Source organism: Elephantulus edwardii, unplaced genomic scaffold (genome assembly GCF_000299155.1).
Source record: "Elephantulus edwardii isolate Elephantulus edwardi_28Jun2011 unplaced genomic scaffold, EleEdw1.0 scaffold00028, whole genome shotgun sequence".
In the NCBI taxonomy this organism is placed as follows: domain Eukaryota; kingdom Metazoa; phylum Chordata; class Mammalia; order Macroscelidea; family Macroscelididae; genus Elephantulus; species Elephantulus edwardii.
In genome coordinates this window covers 20309300-20325309 of record NW_006399778.1, presented here as the reverse complement: position 1 = coordinate 20325309, position 16010 = coordinate 20309300, and positions in this window count along the sequence as shown.

Sequence of the window (16010 nt, the reverse complement as noted above, 5' to 3'; positions counted from 1 at the left end):
TTTCCACAGGCATCATTTTTTTGTGATTTATTTCATAAAATGCCCTTGCATAGTCAATAAAACACAGATAGGCATCATTCTGGTATTTTCTGCATTCAGTCAAGATCCATCTGATATTGGCAATGATATTCTTAATGCCACGACCTCATCAAAATCCAGCTTAAATTTCTGGCATTTTTCTGTCAGTGTAGCTATTTCTTAAAAAAATTTCATTTTACATTAGTTTGCTTACAAAGTTTATATACATTGTATGTCACATTATTCTTTATTCACACTATGTTTCATACCATCATTCCCAAGCATTAGGTTTTATAAAATTAATCTCCATTGAACTCTGGCCATCATCATTTCATTACCCTGTCTTTTTAGGTCCCCGCTGAATCTTTCTCATTTCTTTACCCCCTCCTTCCACCTACCAAATTGTGCAGCCCTGTGATTTTCCCATACCCATCCTTACCCCTCTAATCCCATGCCTCCCCTCTTTGGTCCTCATACATGTTTTACTAATTATCCTTCTATTTTTATGAAAATGGTCTTATGCAGTATTTGTCTTTGTGAGATTGAGTGTAGCCATTTCTAAACAATCTTCAACAAGCTTTTACTTGTGTGTGATATTAATGATAATGTTTGATAATTTTTACATTCTGTAGAATCACCTTTTTTTTTGGAGAATGGTAACAAAAATGGTTCTTTTCCAGCCCATTGGCCAGGTAGCTATCTTCTAGATTTCTTGGCATAGCCTGGTGAGCATATCCAGGACTGCATCTGTTTGTTAGAACATATCAGTTGATATCACATCAATTCCTGGGGTCTTATTTTTACCAACTTAGACTATGTGTTGTACTCAATTTGATGGCACCTAAAAACAACAGCATCTCCTGTGTGCAATAAATACTCAAACAAATATTCAGGGTGGCATGGCTGTAGCTCGCAATAGATATCCAGGAGCTGGTAAGCTTTAAATATGTAGATTATACTTTCTGTATTCTCTCTCATATCTCCACCACTGGTGTGGTGTCAGTATGTGGAAGATACTCCACAAATACTGGGTGATTAAATGATCAAATACAAGAATGAACATCTTGCTGATGCTGGTGACTGATCACTCACGAGTTCCAACAGTAACATTCTCAGAGCTGAATTTCAAGAAAGTTCCTGAATCAAGACCTTTCTCATCTTCTTCAACCACTGGGAGGAGGTAAAATACTAGCTGAAATCCACCACTGAACCAGTCTAGAGAAACACCACCCAACAGACATTTTTACTCTCTAGTAGTCACTCTACATGTGCCTTTTAAGCACTTTGAATATATCTAATCCAACTAAGGAAATTGATGTTTCATTTTATTTTTGTTTCATTAATACATGACTACAAATTTACCTGTATGTCATGGCTGCTGTCTCACACAGTGTGTATCTAGACTACAGGATACAAGGCCAGCTGTGTCTAACCCATCAGGGGCTTTGGGTTCTGTGTTGAGCCCTGTCAGTCATTCTCAGACATGTTCACATCACCATTTGACCTTTGTACATCTCAGTTCATACAACTCCTGTATGGAATAACTATGAGGCCCTCCTTGCTGCCTCTCCACTTTCCTGGGAAGATCCTATATAGGATGATACTGAGGATGTTTTGGAAACGCTGAATGTTTTTCAGTGGTCCTTACTACTTTCCCCACCCCTCTAATTGTCGCATTTTCACCTGATCACCTGTCAACACAGGCTTACTCAACAGAGTGATACAAGGAAAGGGAAACTCCAGCATTTAGGTAAACCCAGCGGAAGCCATGCCCTGATGTTCAAACATCTTTTGGTTGAAAGAAATGAAAATCCATGTAAACTAGCATAATCCACAAAGAGAGATTATAACATAGCGAGAAACATTTCAGGAAATGCAAGGCCAAATACTTTTGGGTTGGGATAAAGTGAGTGTAAAGTCCAGTTATATCATGTCTACTTCTTCCACCTTCTGTTAATTGTCTTACTTACTAATGACTGACCACAGGCTTGATGATCTGAGCTCAAATCTCGCCCTACTATTTCAAGGAACCATATCCAAGTAAGAAGAGTTCAAAAAGGCAAATTAAAGTCATTGCTATAGCATCTGAACCAACTCATTACAGGCTGTCTGACTCAGTCAGCTCCTCCAGGAAAGAAAGACAGACCATTTCCTTCCATGTGATTTACAACCTCTGCAAACCTGCTTGAGAGGGATCAGGTATGAGTTTGTTCTGACTTGGCTGAGGTGAGGTGTTGAATTTTAACAAAGAAACAACAAATAGACAACTTCAGCAACAGAAATTTGTTCGCTTACAGTTTAGTAGCATAGACATCCAAATTCAGGAAGCCAGTTCTAGGGGAAGGTCTGCTCTCTCTCCCTGTGTTGTAGGAAAATCCTTGTTTCCTTCAACATTGGAGGGCCAGGCATTCCTTGGGGATCCTCATGTGTTCTGACTTTCCCTAGTGTCAAGAAGCTTTATCTGGGTCATGAACAATGCACTCTAGTCCTAGCAATTCTAAAAATTAATAATTCTAATAAAAATTATTTTTATTGGTTTGCTTACAAAGTTCAAATACATTGTATTTCACACTATTATTCATTCACATCATGTTTCACACAATCATTCTCATGTATTTTGTAAAATTAATCCTTATTGGACCTTGCCCATCATTACCTTCTTGATAAAAAGACCCACATCTTTAGCTTACTTTTCTCACCTTTTATATCTGTTGTTGTTGTTGTTTTCAGTACCATTGAGTCAGAACCACTCACGGCTGATCCTCCAGTGGGTTTTCAGAAAGAGTAAATATGGGAGGAGGTTGTTTGTCCTTCTGTGGAGCAGCTGGTGGGTTTGAACTGTGTGCCTTTGGGATTGTAGTGTAGCTTTTTTTCATTAAGCCACCAGAGTTCTTTTACATCTAGTGAGTTGGAAAAGTATTATAGACTGCACCTTAGGGGAACTCATATTCCATCCAATTAGGGCTGTGATGGATTAGAGAGTGTTGTATTTCACCCTCAATTCTTCTACAATTATTTGGTTTATCAGTTTATGAGAGATCACTACATAGCTTCCGCAATGCATCATTATTAGAGGGGTGTCTAGTACTGCCAACCCACGCCAGTTGGTTCAAATTCTCTAGCTATTCCACAGAAGAAAGATGGTCAGATTCCTCTCATGGGATTTATAGCCTCTGAAAAGGGTGTGTGTGTGTGTGTGTGTGTTTAAACCTGCTTCTTGTTGTTGTCAAATGCTGTTGAGTCATAGGTGACTCATAGTGACCCTATGAACTTTCTTCATTTCTCCAAGTTCACAGGGTTTCCAGAGGCAAGCTATTTCGGAAGTGCTTGCCATCCCTACTTCTAAGCTTGTTTTAATCAGGGAGCTCCACCAAACACTGTCCACCATGAGTGACCAATATCACATTTGGCACATCAGGGTCACAGTGTTCAGCATCATAGCAACCACAAGTTACATCTCTACAGCAAATCGACAGAGCAGAGGGTCAATTATAAGTCAATTCCAACTTGAAGACAATAAGATAGAAAGAATATATCATTATGGAGATATATTTTGAAGGGATACAATTGAATCTATGATGGATGGTTAAGCACTCAACGGTCACTGGTTGGTTTATTGTTTCAACCCACCCAGAGTTGCCTCAAAAGAGAGGCCTGGCAAACTGTTTGTAAAATCACCACCTTAAAAATCCTATAAGCCAGAATCAGCTTGATGGCAAATGACAATAAAAGTCATGCACCATCATTCCAAACAGATGAAAACTATCTGGAAGAAGGTTCTGTGACCCTTTATTAGCCAGAAAATTACCCTTTAGTTGCTATAGCAAGGGAGGTGGGTGAATGATTTCTGAGGTCATAACAGGAAAGGATTGTACCTTGCATATGGATTGAAAACCCATCCAAATTAACGTGAACATCAAGTGAAAAGGGAAGAACACATTTCCCCCAACAGTCTCTTGGTCAGTGGAATTGCAAATATTCTAATTTATCAGTGATATCCTGAAGTCAATGGAAGTGATGTAAAATAATCTCAAAAGTCACTGTAGGCTAGTAACTGACAAAGATTTGGAGAATTAAACAGATGCTGGCTGCAGAAGGTCACGCTAAGAAAGAAGATTCACAAGAGAATGATCGTTAAATGCAGGGCAGTATCCTGAATTTGAGCCTGAAAGAGGACAGAGTATGTGAGATATGAATAAAATTTATTGTTTAATTAATACTACGTTGAGTGTCAATGTCTTGATTTGACCAGTGTGCCACCGTTATATGAAATGGTAACACCAGAGGAGAGGAGGGCCCTGATGAAGAGTATACTAGATCACTTTATATTATCTTTGCATCTTTTCTGTAAATCTATAATTATCCCTGAGAGACAATTGCTGACTATCAAGAGATTTAAAAAGGCCCTTAAGGTAGTTAATAAAACCTCTACCAATTCTATTCCCCAAATTTGGTTTGTCATTCTTTATGAATGTCAAACAGGCTTAGGATATGCTGGTTTAAAGTGGAAAATAGACTATTTTGTTTTAGTTTTGTTTTGAATCCTCACAAAATTAAGTTTCAAGGAGTTCTAAGAATTAGTGCCTCCTTGTGGAGTCTCTAGGTAGCACACAGAGATAAGTGCTCAACTACTGTCCCCACTGTAACCACCCAGAGGTGCCATGGAAAACAGGCATGGCAATCTGTGTCAGAGGGTCCCTGAAAACTCCACAGAGCGCAGGTGATCACCACAGATGACCAAACACAATTTTCATTTCATTTTCGAAATGAAATCACAATCACCATTACACAACCATTGCTACAACTTGTTTTGGTTTGTTTTTTTACATGTTTTATTTTTTGCTTATTTTTGGCAATTTGTTTCTAGTACAGGTTGGCCCTAGTTAACAGCAGGGTTTCATAAGTTCATTCTGTGGTAAGTCAGATACCTCATTTCAAATCAATAACTGATGCTTCTCATCATACAAAGCATGAAAAACCACACTACAGGTCTGGTCAATAAAGAGGTCAGTGTCATAATAATAATGTTGGACTTACAATAGTTGTCTGGTACATGAACAGCTCAAGTGTGTTTTGTTTGGTTGTTAGCTAATTTTCTATCCATTCTGACTCCTGACACCAATTCCAGTTTCAGTGTTAACCAGGTCACAGTGTGGTTTACCATATAGAGCTGACTATACTCGAAAGTACTAAAGAGCAATGGTCTCTCTCTGGAGACTAAGGTGCATCTGATACAGGCCATGGTCTTTGCTATCACTTGTTATGCATCAGAGAGTTGGACAGTGACCAAGGAGGATAGAAAGAGAATTGATGCCTTTGAGCTATGATGCTGGAGAAGAGTATTGAGGGTACCATGGACCGCTAGGAAAACAAACAGATTCATCCTGGAAAGGGTTAAACTGGGCGGCTCCCTGGAGGCAAGGATTCTGAGGCTCTGTCTGACATACTTTGGACATGTTGTAAGGAGGGACTGGTCCTTGGAGAGGGACATCATGCTTGGGAGGGTGGAGGGACAGCATAGGAGGGGAAGGCCCTCTATGAGGTGGACTGATTCAGTGACTGGGGTAATCAGGATGGGAGTGTCACAGACAGTGCGATTGGCACAGGACAGAGCAGAGTTTAGGGCTGTTGTACATAGGGTCACTAGGAGTCACAAGCGACTTGATAGCACATAACAACAACAACAACAACGTACCATAGTGTACTGTAAGCAGGGTTTTGAACAATGAATCATAAAATTGAACATCTAAGAATGATACCAGCAAATCATGTTTTTTGTTATTAATTTTAATGAATATTTACAGACACTTTGGATTTCCATTCATTCATTGTTTCATTTTCCTCCATTTTGAAAATTAAAAGAATTTTACTTTTCATTTTAATATTCATTGGTATATAATCACCCTTCTTCCCCACCCCCAGTCTGTTCAACTATGCAGCCTTTATTCTGGACTCTTGTCATGACCATTCCTATCCCCTTTCCCAATTTAATTCATGCGTTTCAACTCTTTTTTTTTTTCTTTTCTCGGTCCAATAGTAATGGGAATGTGGCTAAGCTCACTGCCAAGAGGTCAGTTCACACTCACAGAGACCCTCCATCATGCCTCCAGGTTTCTGAAGCTAGAAATTGCATGGACTGTGGATCTTTCTCCCTTGGAGTTGCTGGTGTGTTCCAACCCCTGGAGACAAGTGGCCTTTGGGTTAACAGCACCGCTAGTTAGGAACCACACACGCTGTCAAGCTCTATCCCCATACACCAACCTCCATTTCCAAAAACTCCCTGTCAAGCTGCTGCATTCTAAGTAGCATTCCTTGTATTGCTGGGGGAGGGGGAGCAAAGAGGAGAAGTCCAAGGCTGACTAAATTGCTTTGCATAATAAAGAGATCCTCAGGCCCGGGAAGTGCAGCTGAGTGAAATACGATGTCACTTAGCCTCATCATCCCCCAGAGACCTTCACTAAAATCTGCCTTTTGCATTAATGCCTTGGAGTAGGAACATGTTTGCTTTGGGGTTTTATGGGCTCATATGTTGACATTGTCCTTAAAAGCCAACACCAGCCTGTTCCATTTCTGCTTGTTGTCTGGGACATTCTCATCACCCACAAACTCTCTTAAATGAACCATCCAGGAAGAGTCTCCCTGTGAAGGAAGAACTAAGGCCCAGAGGGGATAAACAGGCTGAAGTGCTCCCCTTTCTTTAAGCACTATAAATGCAAATACCCACATAGGTCAGGGAGATAGCCCATAGCAACTTACAGAGTGATAGAATCAGTGAACCAGAGAAGGTGTGCCCCTTCAAACCCAAATCAAACTCCTTTGCTGTCCCATCAACTCATGCTGTCCTCATGAGCTTGTAGAATTTATATTTAATACAGCTGCCTTGGCTGTAATCTTTATGGAAGTAGATCACCAGCCTTTACTTAACCAGCACCACTGGGAAAGTTTGAACTGCCAAAATGTAGGCTAATAAACCCCAAACTAAACCCACTGCTTTCAGGTTAATTTGATGTTATTTTTATTTCTAGTGTAAACTAGAAACTCCATCAGGTTTCCTGTAAATTTGTAGAGACTGTAAATCTTAATGAGAGGAAACGGTCCTTTCTCCTTCATAATGGATGGATTTGAACCACCAGTTAGTTGTGCACTGAGCCACCAGTCCTCTTTTAAAGTTATTCAAATCCAAAGACCCCCATTTCCACCAAATCAGTTCCAACTTCTGTGAAGCCTCTATCAGGTTTTGGAGGCTGTAAATCTTTATAGGAGGAGACTGCCCAGCTTCATTTGATGGAGTGGCAGGTAGTTCCGAACTGGGGACTCACTACACCACTAAACTGTGTGTACCACCCATGGTACCAGTAGCAAGCGTGGCTGGTATAATAAGAAGCACTTCAGCTCAGCCCCTTTCTGATTTTTCAAAAGAAACCGAACTCTGGATTTGTAAGTGAAGTTGACCTGGGGTTCTTTTTTATTTGTTTGTTTTGTTTTTTAAACACAAGACAGGTTGTCAAATAAATTAAGTCTGCAGGCTGTGTTCATCCAAGCAATCTGTAGATAGGGAAAATAATAAAGTTTGGGTTGAACTTACGTAGACTCCTGCCACTTGGGAAAATAAATTTACTTTGTCTTAATGTGTGTGATCTCACGCTTTCCTCTGTCCTGCATAAAATTCTGGGTCACAGTGCATTTATATATAGACAGATGCATGCATCTCTTTATCTACACAGACAGGTTCTAGCTATTCCCTTCGCTTTTAAACCCTCCTCTCCTCTTTAAAGCCCTGTTATTAACCAGATCAGTAAGAGGAGGAGTTTTGAGTACATGTTAAATGCAAATTCTTTGAAAGAATCTGCTGTTATAAGCAGCAGACGACAGACTTAGGCACAAAATGTGTACCCACCTTGTTGTTTATTGTCCTCAACACAACTCATAGTGACCCTATGAATATAAGACTTGAAGTGCTTCTATAACTATCATCATTTCTCAAAGTTCATAGAGTTTTCAGAGGCATTTAGTTTAGGAAGTGGATGTCTCTGGTGTCCTAGAGGCAAGAAGCTGTGCTGCAATCCCGAAGACACTGGGTTCGAGGCTGCCAGCTGCTCTTTGGGAAAGGAACGGGCAATCTTCTCCTGTGTGATTAACTACCTCTGAACACCCTCCAGAGGGTCAGCTATGGGTCTGTTCCTACTCTACAGGAAACAACACTCAAGTGAGAGCTTCAGTGACCTAGTGAAAAGGAGCACTACAAAACCCGAAGGCACAAGTTTTGAATCCACCAGCCGCTCCAAGGGAAAAAGATGAGTAATGCCCTTCTGTGTGATTTACAGCTGGTGAAAACCCACTGGAGAGGCAGCTATGGGTTGGACCCAACTTGATGGCACATAACAACAACAACTCAAATGTCTAAGTCAATTATTTTTTCCACTGGTGGCCTAGTGTTAAGGAGTTGTGCTGCCAAACTGAAGATACACTATTGGGATACACTCCACAACAGAAAGGTTGACAGTCTCCTCCTCTGAAGCTTACAGCTGCTGAAAACCTGCCGGAGGACCAGTCATGAGTGGATTCCAACTTGACAGCATAAAACAACAATCCAGACGGAGCTCTCCCAAGATCCAGCTGTTTCTAAGAGTTCTCCAGTGACTTTGCCGAGAGATGTCAAGTTAAGGTTAACCATTTCTCTTACGGGGATCCCTGGTGGCATTGTGCACTACATGCTGCATTACAACCCAAAGAGGTCAGCTGTTCAAATCCACCACCTGCTTTGAGGGAGAAAGATGGGTAGTTTCCAGGCATTAAAATTTACGGCCTTGAAAATTTTAAGTTGTTTTAGGTTAGATTTAACTTGAAGGCAATGAGTGAGTTTTCATCTTATGTTACTCTTTTTCAAGTATATACAAAATACCCACAAAGTAAGCAGAGCTGTGTTGGTTTTGTTTGGTGTTTTGTGAGGTTTTGGGGTTTTGGTCTGTTGTTTTGTTGTTTTTTGTTTCTTTCAAATGACAAGGACAGAATAGATACCTAGCATGATTTATAAGATAGACATTACAGAGAAATAATTTATTTCCTCTGATAGTCATTTGTGGTTGGAGGCACAGTAAGTTCTTACCCAGGTTGTAGAAATGTACGCTTTCTCCATTTTCATTCAGGGAAACATTGTGGTCAAAATGAATTCAACCCCAAATAACAGAGATGGAGCTTGAGCTTGAATTTTCCAGAAAGTCCATGTAGAAATGCATGTGGGGCCCAGAACCCCATCCAGAACTTACCATGTACTATGTAAACTTGAGTAAATCTCTCCACCCTGAGTGCATCATCTTCTGGGAATGTTTGCAGGACAAATCTGGGGAGGGCCTCTAGCAATTTAGAAGACCCGCTCTCCCTCTGGGACAGTCAGTTGTTTAAGGCTAAAGCCTTGCCACTCTTATGAGTGTTTCTATTTGTTTGCAGCCTCTGAGTTGTGAGTTCTAATCTCTCTTAATCCTAGATTTTCAACTCCAGTGAGAATAGGGCATTTGTTTTTCTATCCTGGAGATGACAGGGGAGATAAGGGCTCAATCTTGTTTTGAAAGGCTGCTGTCTCTGTCACATGGAGATATTTCACCATGATGACTGCAGTGTCCATTCAAAACTTCCGGTTATTTGCTGTGACAGGCAGAAAATCAGATTTCAAGCAGAGGTCTGCTGAGGCCAGTGCCAGCTTCTCTGTTTCAACATAGGACATTTCCTCCAAAACACAAGGACTGACAAATGGGCCAGGCCCTGGTGAATTTACTCCAGGGAGCGTGGCAACTCCCTAGCGTGTAGCAAAAGTATCCTTTAGACGCAGAGATTCTTTTTTGCTCACACTGACCTGTGAACTCATCAAAACAAATACAATGTTCAATAAGAGGAATTAAGTAATAGAAGCTATGTCTATGATACAAGTTGTCGTTAGGTGGTTTTAAATCAATTACAACTCATAATGACCTGATCTGAAAACAGATCTGGACCTTGTCCTATCCTGTCCCGTCCTCACAATGCCCACTATGCTCAAGCCTGTTGTGTAACAGTCACTGTGTGGCCCATTTTGTTGAGAATTTTCCTCTCTGCCTCTGACCTTACACCTTTCCCAACATTATGTTTTCTTCTAAGACTAGTCCAGGTGAGATGAAGTTTCACCCTCTTCAGGAGATAGATAGATAGATAGATAGATAGATAGATAGATAGATAGATAGATAGATAGCCATCTTGGAAAGGGTGCTGCTGGAGTGCTTTGGAGACAAGAATGAGGAGGTTTCGCCTCACATACTTTGGACATATTGGTAGGAGGGGCTATTCCTTGGAGAAGGACATGATACTGAGAAGGGTAGAAGGGTAGAGGAGATATATAGATAGATATCGATAGATAGATATAGATATAGATGATATAGATAGAGATAGAGAGAGAGAGATAGACAGACAGACAGATAGATAGATAATAACCTATCTATCTATATATAGGAGATATCTATCTATATCTATATATATATATATAGAAGAGTAGAGGATATATATCTATACCTATCCATATATCTATATCTATCTATATATCTATATAGAAGGGTTGTTGTTGTTGTTAAGTGCCATTGAGTCGCAGACAACTCATAGCGACCCTATGAAGGAAAGTCCTTGACGCTTGGGTGCCTTTCATCCTCTCTCCAGGTTCATAGGGTTTCCGGAGGCAAGCTATTATGGAAGTTGATGCCACTCCTCCTTCCACGTATAGAAGGGTAGAGGAGATTATATATATATATATACTCTGGTTGCTTGGTGATAAGAACCCATGTCTACCAGCTGCTCAAGGAAAGAAATGGGGGCATATTTCTCCCATATTTACTGCCTCTGAAAACCCATTGGAGAGTCCACTATGAGTTGGTTCTGACTCAATAACACACAATAACGTGTGTGTTTGTGTGTGTGCGTGTGTGTGTGGTTGCCTAGTGGTAAGATTGTGCTGCCATCCCAAAGGCACAGGGCTCCACTGCACCAGCTCCGCCATGGGAGAAAGATGAGCAATCTCCTATCTGACCTATTGTCTCTGAAAACCAGCTGGAGGGTGAACTATGAGGAGGTGCTGACTTGATGGCAAGCAACAATGATATATTCACATACATGCTTCATATTTTATAAGATGTGTCACATAACATTTTCAACGGTTAATTTTTCAGAAATAGACTGTTTCTTGATCTGTCTCAGTCTGTACACTCTGTTGACATTGCCTACCATAAATGACCCTGCTGTTTAAAATATCCCTGGCACAGCAGGTGGTCAGTGAAAGAGGAGAAGACCCTCAACAAGATGGATATTGACACAGTAGTTGCAACTATGGGCTTGAGGTTGTGAATGTGGTGCAGGAGAGGGCAGGGTTTCTATCTGTTGTTTGTAAAGTCACTAAATCATAGATGACTTGATGGCACCTAACAACAATAAAACTACCAGAGTCTGGTAATGCAGCAACAAACAAAGCCCCAGAGCACAGCAGATTGACATCCAAGTGTCATTAACTTTGCTTGTTTACATTGGATGTGTCGTCTGGAAAGAACAATTGCTAATAAAACTTGGTGAAGTGGAGGGTTAACAGAAGGGAGGGAGACGCTCCATGATGGAGATGAGCTGATGAGATCCATCAATGGACGAAAACATGCCAACCTTGGAGAGGTGAGGATGGCACAGGGCCAGGCAATGCGTTATTCTGTTATATGTGAGTCACCACCATGAGCCGGACTAACTTGACAGTAAATAATAACAAAAGCAACAATAGTAACATATTTCATCTTTTACAGACCCAGAAAATCAAACATAAATAAAGCCATTGTTGTTTATGTCTGCTCAACTCCCGTGTTTATTCACCCTGGACAAGGGGAGAAGGGTCAGGCTGGAATAAATGTTCCCAAAGGGCACCCACAGCGGCTCAGGTGTTGCCATGGGACCACTGAGCCCATGATCCCAGGTCCAAGGGAGAAAGATGTTGACAATCAGCCTCCAAAAGGATTTATAACCTTGGACACCCTGTGGGACAGTTCTACTCTGTCTCACAGGGTCACAGTGTAAGTCAGAATCCACTCTATAGGTATGGATTTGACTTTCTTCAAGGGAAGAGGCTTAAGGTCATGGATAATTTGTGCTGTCTTTCCTGTGCAAAACTGCAGGGGCTGCTGCTTGTGCTTTCTGGAGTTGTGCAATTGCTCAGATTCTGCAGCTCTAAGAGCTAGCTCTGCTAATGGACTTGGGAAAGATGGAAAGAATGTGAAAGGAGACTAGTATTTGGGGAAGGGGGTGTCTACTTGGGTGTGGTTATGCATATTATTTGTTAGTCTGTTGTGCAAAGAAGCCCTGGTGGCTCAGTACATTCCTTGTTGGACAGCTCACCAAAGAGCTCGTGGTTTGAATTTGCCATGCAATCCATGGAAGAAAGAGAGAGGCAGTCCCCTACTGAGAAGACTTACAGCCTTGGAATTCTGGGCGAGAGTCACTAAGAGTTGGAATTGAAATGATGGCAGTGGTTTGGGGGGTATGGAGTTTAGCACAATGGCACAGCACAAGTTCACAGCTACCTAAGTGAACTTAGACAGCCACTCAAGCATAGTTTATCTTTCTAAGCTTCAGTTGCTAATCTCTTGGACCACATGCCTCTGTAATTTGTTTTAAAACCTACTTCTCCCAAATAGTAGGATTCAAAGTACATGGAAGTTAACAGCAATCTACAGAGGCTTATCTATCAAAATACAGTCTACAGCAACTGTGCCCTTATATTAATATCTGGGAGGCTTCGTGGCATAATGGCTATAACACTTTATTGTTAATCACAAGGTCAGTGGTTCAAACCCATACATTTCTCCCCAGGAGAAAGTTGAGATACTTCCTGTGGGATAATTCTCCTTTGTCCTATAGGCTCCTTATGAACCAGAATCATCTTGACATCTTGACAGAGAGTAATAGCATCTGACACTTGTCTTTTAAATAACTTTACCATGATATGAATCAGTTTAAAAATACAAGTCAAGCTCGTTAATCTCTTACTTAACACATTATGGGATTAGATGAAATTTACAGCTGCTCTTTCCTTGATTTTACTAGTGAATATTGGTGTTCTAAATAATTTTTTGGAAGTTTTTAGTCTGTCTACCCTCAGCAGAGCAAGATCATATAGTCTCTCTTCAACCATGAAGTCTCTCAGATATCAAACATTAGTTCTGACTCAATCAGTGTCCTCTCGAAGCTGGTGATGAGCATGGGAGCACCCAGAAGACCTGCTGTACTTGGCCATATTTAGCAACATATTGCAGCTATTAAGTGCTATAGAGTAAAAAATTACTCACAATGACCCTGTGAACAACAGATCTGAACCCTGTCCTGTCCTGTGCCATCCTCATCATCTCTTATACACTTGAGCCCATTGCTGCAGTCACTATGCCAATCCATCTCACTGAGGTTTTCCTCTCCTTTGCTGAACTTTCCAAGCATAAGGTCCTACTTCAATGAATAAGAGACAAAGCTTCATCATCCTATCCAGCAAGGAGTGTTGGGTCTGCGCTTTTCCCAAGACATAATCTGTTTATTCTTTTGGCAGAACATGGAATACTCAGCACTCTTCTCCAACACCACAACTCTTCTTTTATCATCCTTATTATCATCCAACTCTCAGAAGCATCAATTCTTCTTCTGTCATCTTTATTCATTGTCCATCTTTCAGATGCATAACAAGTGATTGAAAAGACCATGACCAGAATAAGACACACTTTAGTCTTCAAACTGACATCATTGTTCTTCAGTACTTTGGAGAGGGCCCAGACAGTAGACTTTCCCAATGCAATGTCTCCTGATGTCCTGACTGCTGTTACCAAAAGCGTTTATCATGGATCCAAGTAAGATGAAGTCATTGGCAGTTTCAATCTTTTCTCAACCTAATGTCATTTTGCTTATCAGTCCAGTCATGAGGATTTTTGTCTTCTTGTTGAGATGTAATCGACATTGAAGACTATAGTCTTTGATTTCCTGCAACAAGCATTTCAAGTCCTAACTTTCAGCAAGCAAGACTGTGTCATCTACATAATGCAGGTTGTTGAGAAGTATTTCTCGTATCCTGAAGCCACATTCTTTCTCATATGGTTCAGTTTCTTTAATATTTAAATATACATCTCTAGTTATCTCAATCTATGGAGCAACTAGTAATATTTGAAGCATCTTAATTTCAGTGGAAAAGGTGTACATCAGGGTTGTATTCTTTCTCCATACCTAGTCAGTTTTACCTTTAGAATATTCTAAAATGTCAGGAGAAAACTCATCACTTGACCCAATGCACACCTGTTGGTTGTTGTTGTTGTGTGCCACTGAGTCAAGACCAACTCATAGCTAACCTTCAAGTTGAGGTACTGGGGATTGAACTCAGGACCTCGTGCATGCCAAGGATATATTCTACTGAGTTATTGTTTGTGTTCCCAAAGAATGTGCAAATTATAAAATAATATAATTACTATCACATGCAAGCAAAATATTGCTTAAGATCACCCAAAACCAGCTAGAACAGTATATTGAAAAAAAGGTGCCAGAAGTTCAAGCTGGGTTTAGAAAAGGCCATGACACTGCAGATATCATTGCTAATGTCAGATTAATGTTGTTTGAAAGCAAAAAATGCCAGAAGAATGTCTGGTTGTACTTTATTGATGGTGCAAAGGCATTTGACTATGTGAATCTTATCAAATTATGACTAACATTGAAAAGAATTGGAATCCTTAATTATGCTCATGAGAAACCTAGACCTAGACCAAGAAGCTGTTGTACAAACACAGCAAGGAAACAATGCACGGTTTAAGATAAAGAAAGGTGTGTGTCCGAGTTGTATCTTTGTCCATAAATCTATATGCTGAGCAAAACATTGGATATGTTCAACTTTATGGCAGCAGTATCAGAGGAAGACACATCAACATCCTGCATAATGCAAATGATACAACCTTGCTTGCTGAAAGTTAAAAGAAACTTGAAATGCTTTTTCACAGATCAAAGCCTTCAGTATAAATTATATTTTAACATCAAGATGACAAAATTTCTCACAATGGTACCAATGGAACAATTGAAACAGTCAATGATTTCATCTTATTTGGATTCACAATCACACTGTTGGTAACAGCCGTCAGGAGACCAGTAAATGTATAGGGAAGTTCTGCTGTCAAGGCCCTCTCCAGAGTACTAAGGAGCAACAATGTCACCTTGAAGATTCAACCACTTGCTATGAGATGGATTGGCACAGTGACTGCAGTAATGGATTCAAGGAGGCAGAAATGATGAAGATGACATGGAATAGGACAGGGTTCAGATCTTTTGTTCTTGGGGTTGCTTATGAATCGTACTTAACTTGAGAGCACCTAGCAACAACTTCTGAAAGTTGGAAAGTGAAAAAGTTGACAGAAGAAAAGTCAATGCCTTTGATTTACGGTGCTAGCCAAGAGTATTGAATATACCATAGACCTGTTGTTCATAGGGTCACAATGAGTGGTGATTTACTCAATGTCTCCTAACAACAATAACATTGGCTGACAAAAGAGCAAACAAATCTGTCTTGAAGGAAATGAAACCAGGGTGCTCCTTATATTCAAGGATGGTGAAATTTGTCTTACATAATTTGAGAATGTTGTCAAATGTCAGTCATTGGAGTAAGACTCATGCTGGGAAAGGTGGATGGTCAGAAAAAGAGAGGAAGAACTTTAAGAAGCTGGATTGACTCTGTGACTGTAGCAATGGGCTCAAGCATATTAGAGATCAGATGATGTCACAGGATAGGGCAAGATTCCTATCTGTTGTTCATAGGGTCACTATGGATCATACTTGACTTAATGGCATATACAACATTGTCAGTGGAAGAATTCTCATCTTCCAAAGGGTAGGCACCTCATACACAGCCAGAACCAATCTGCTGAGTGAAGGTTTGAGTACTACTGTGATGCTGAACAGGTTTCAACAGAGCTTCCAGACAGAGA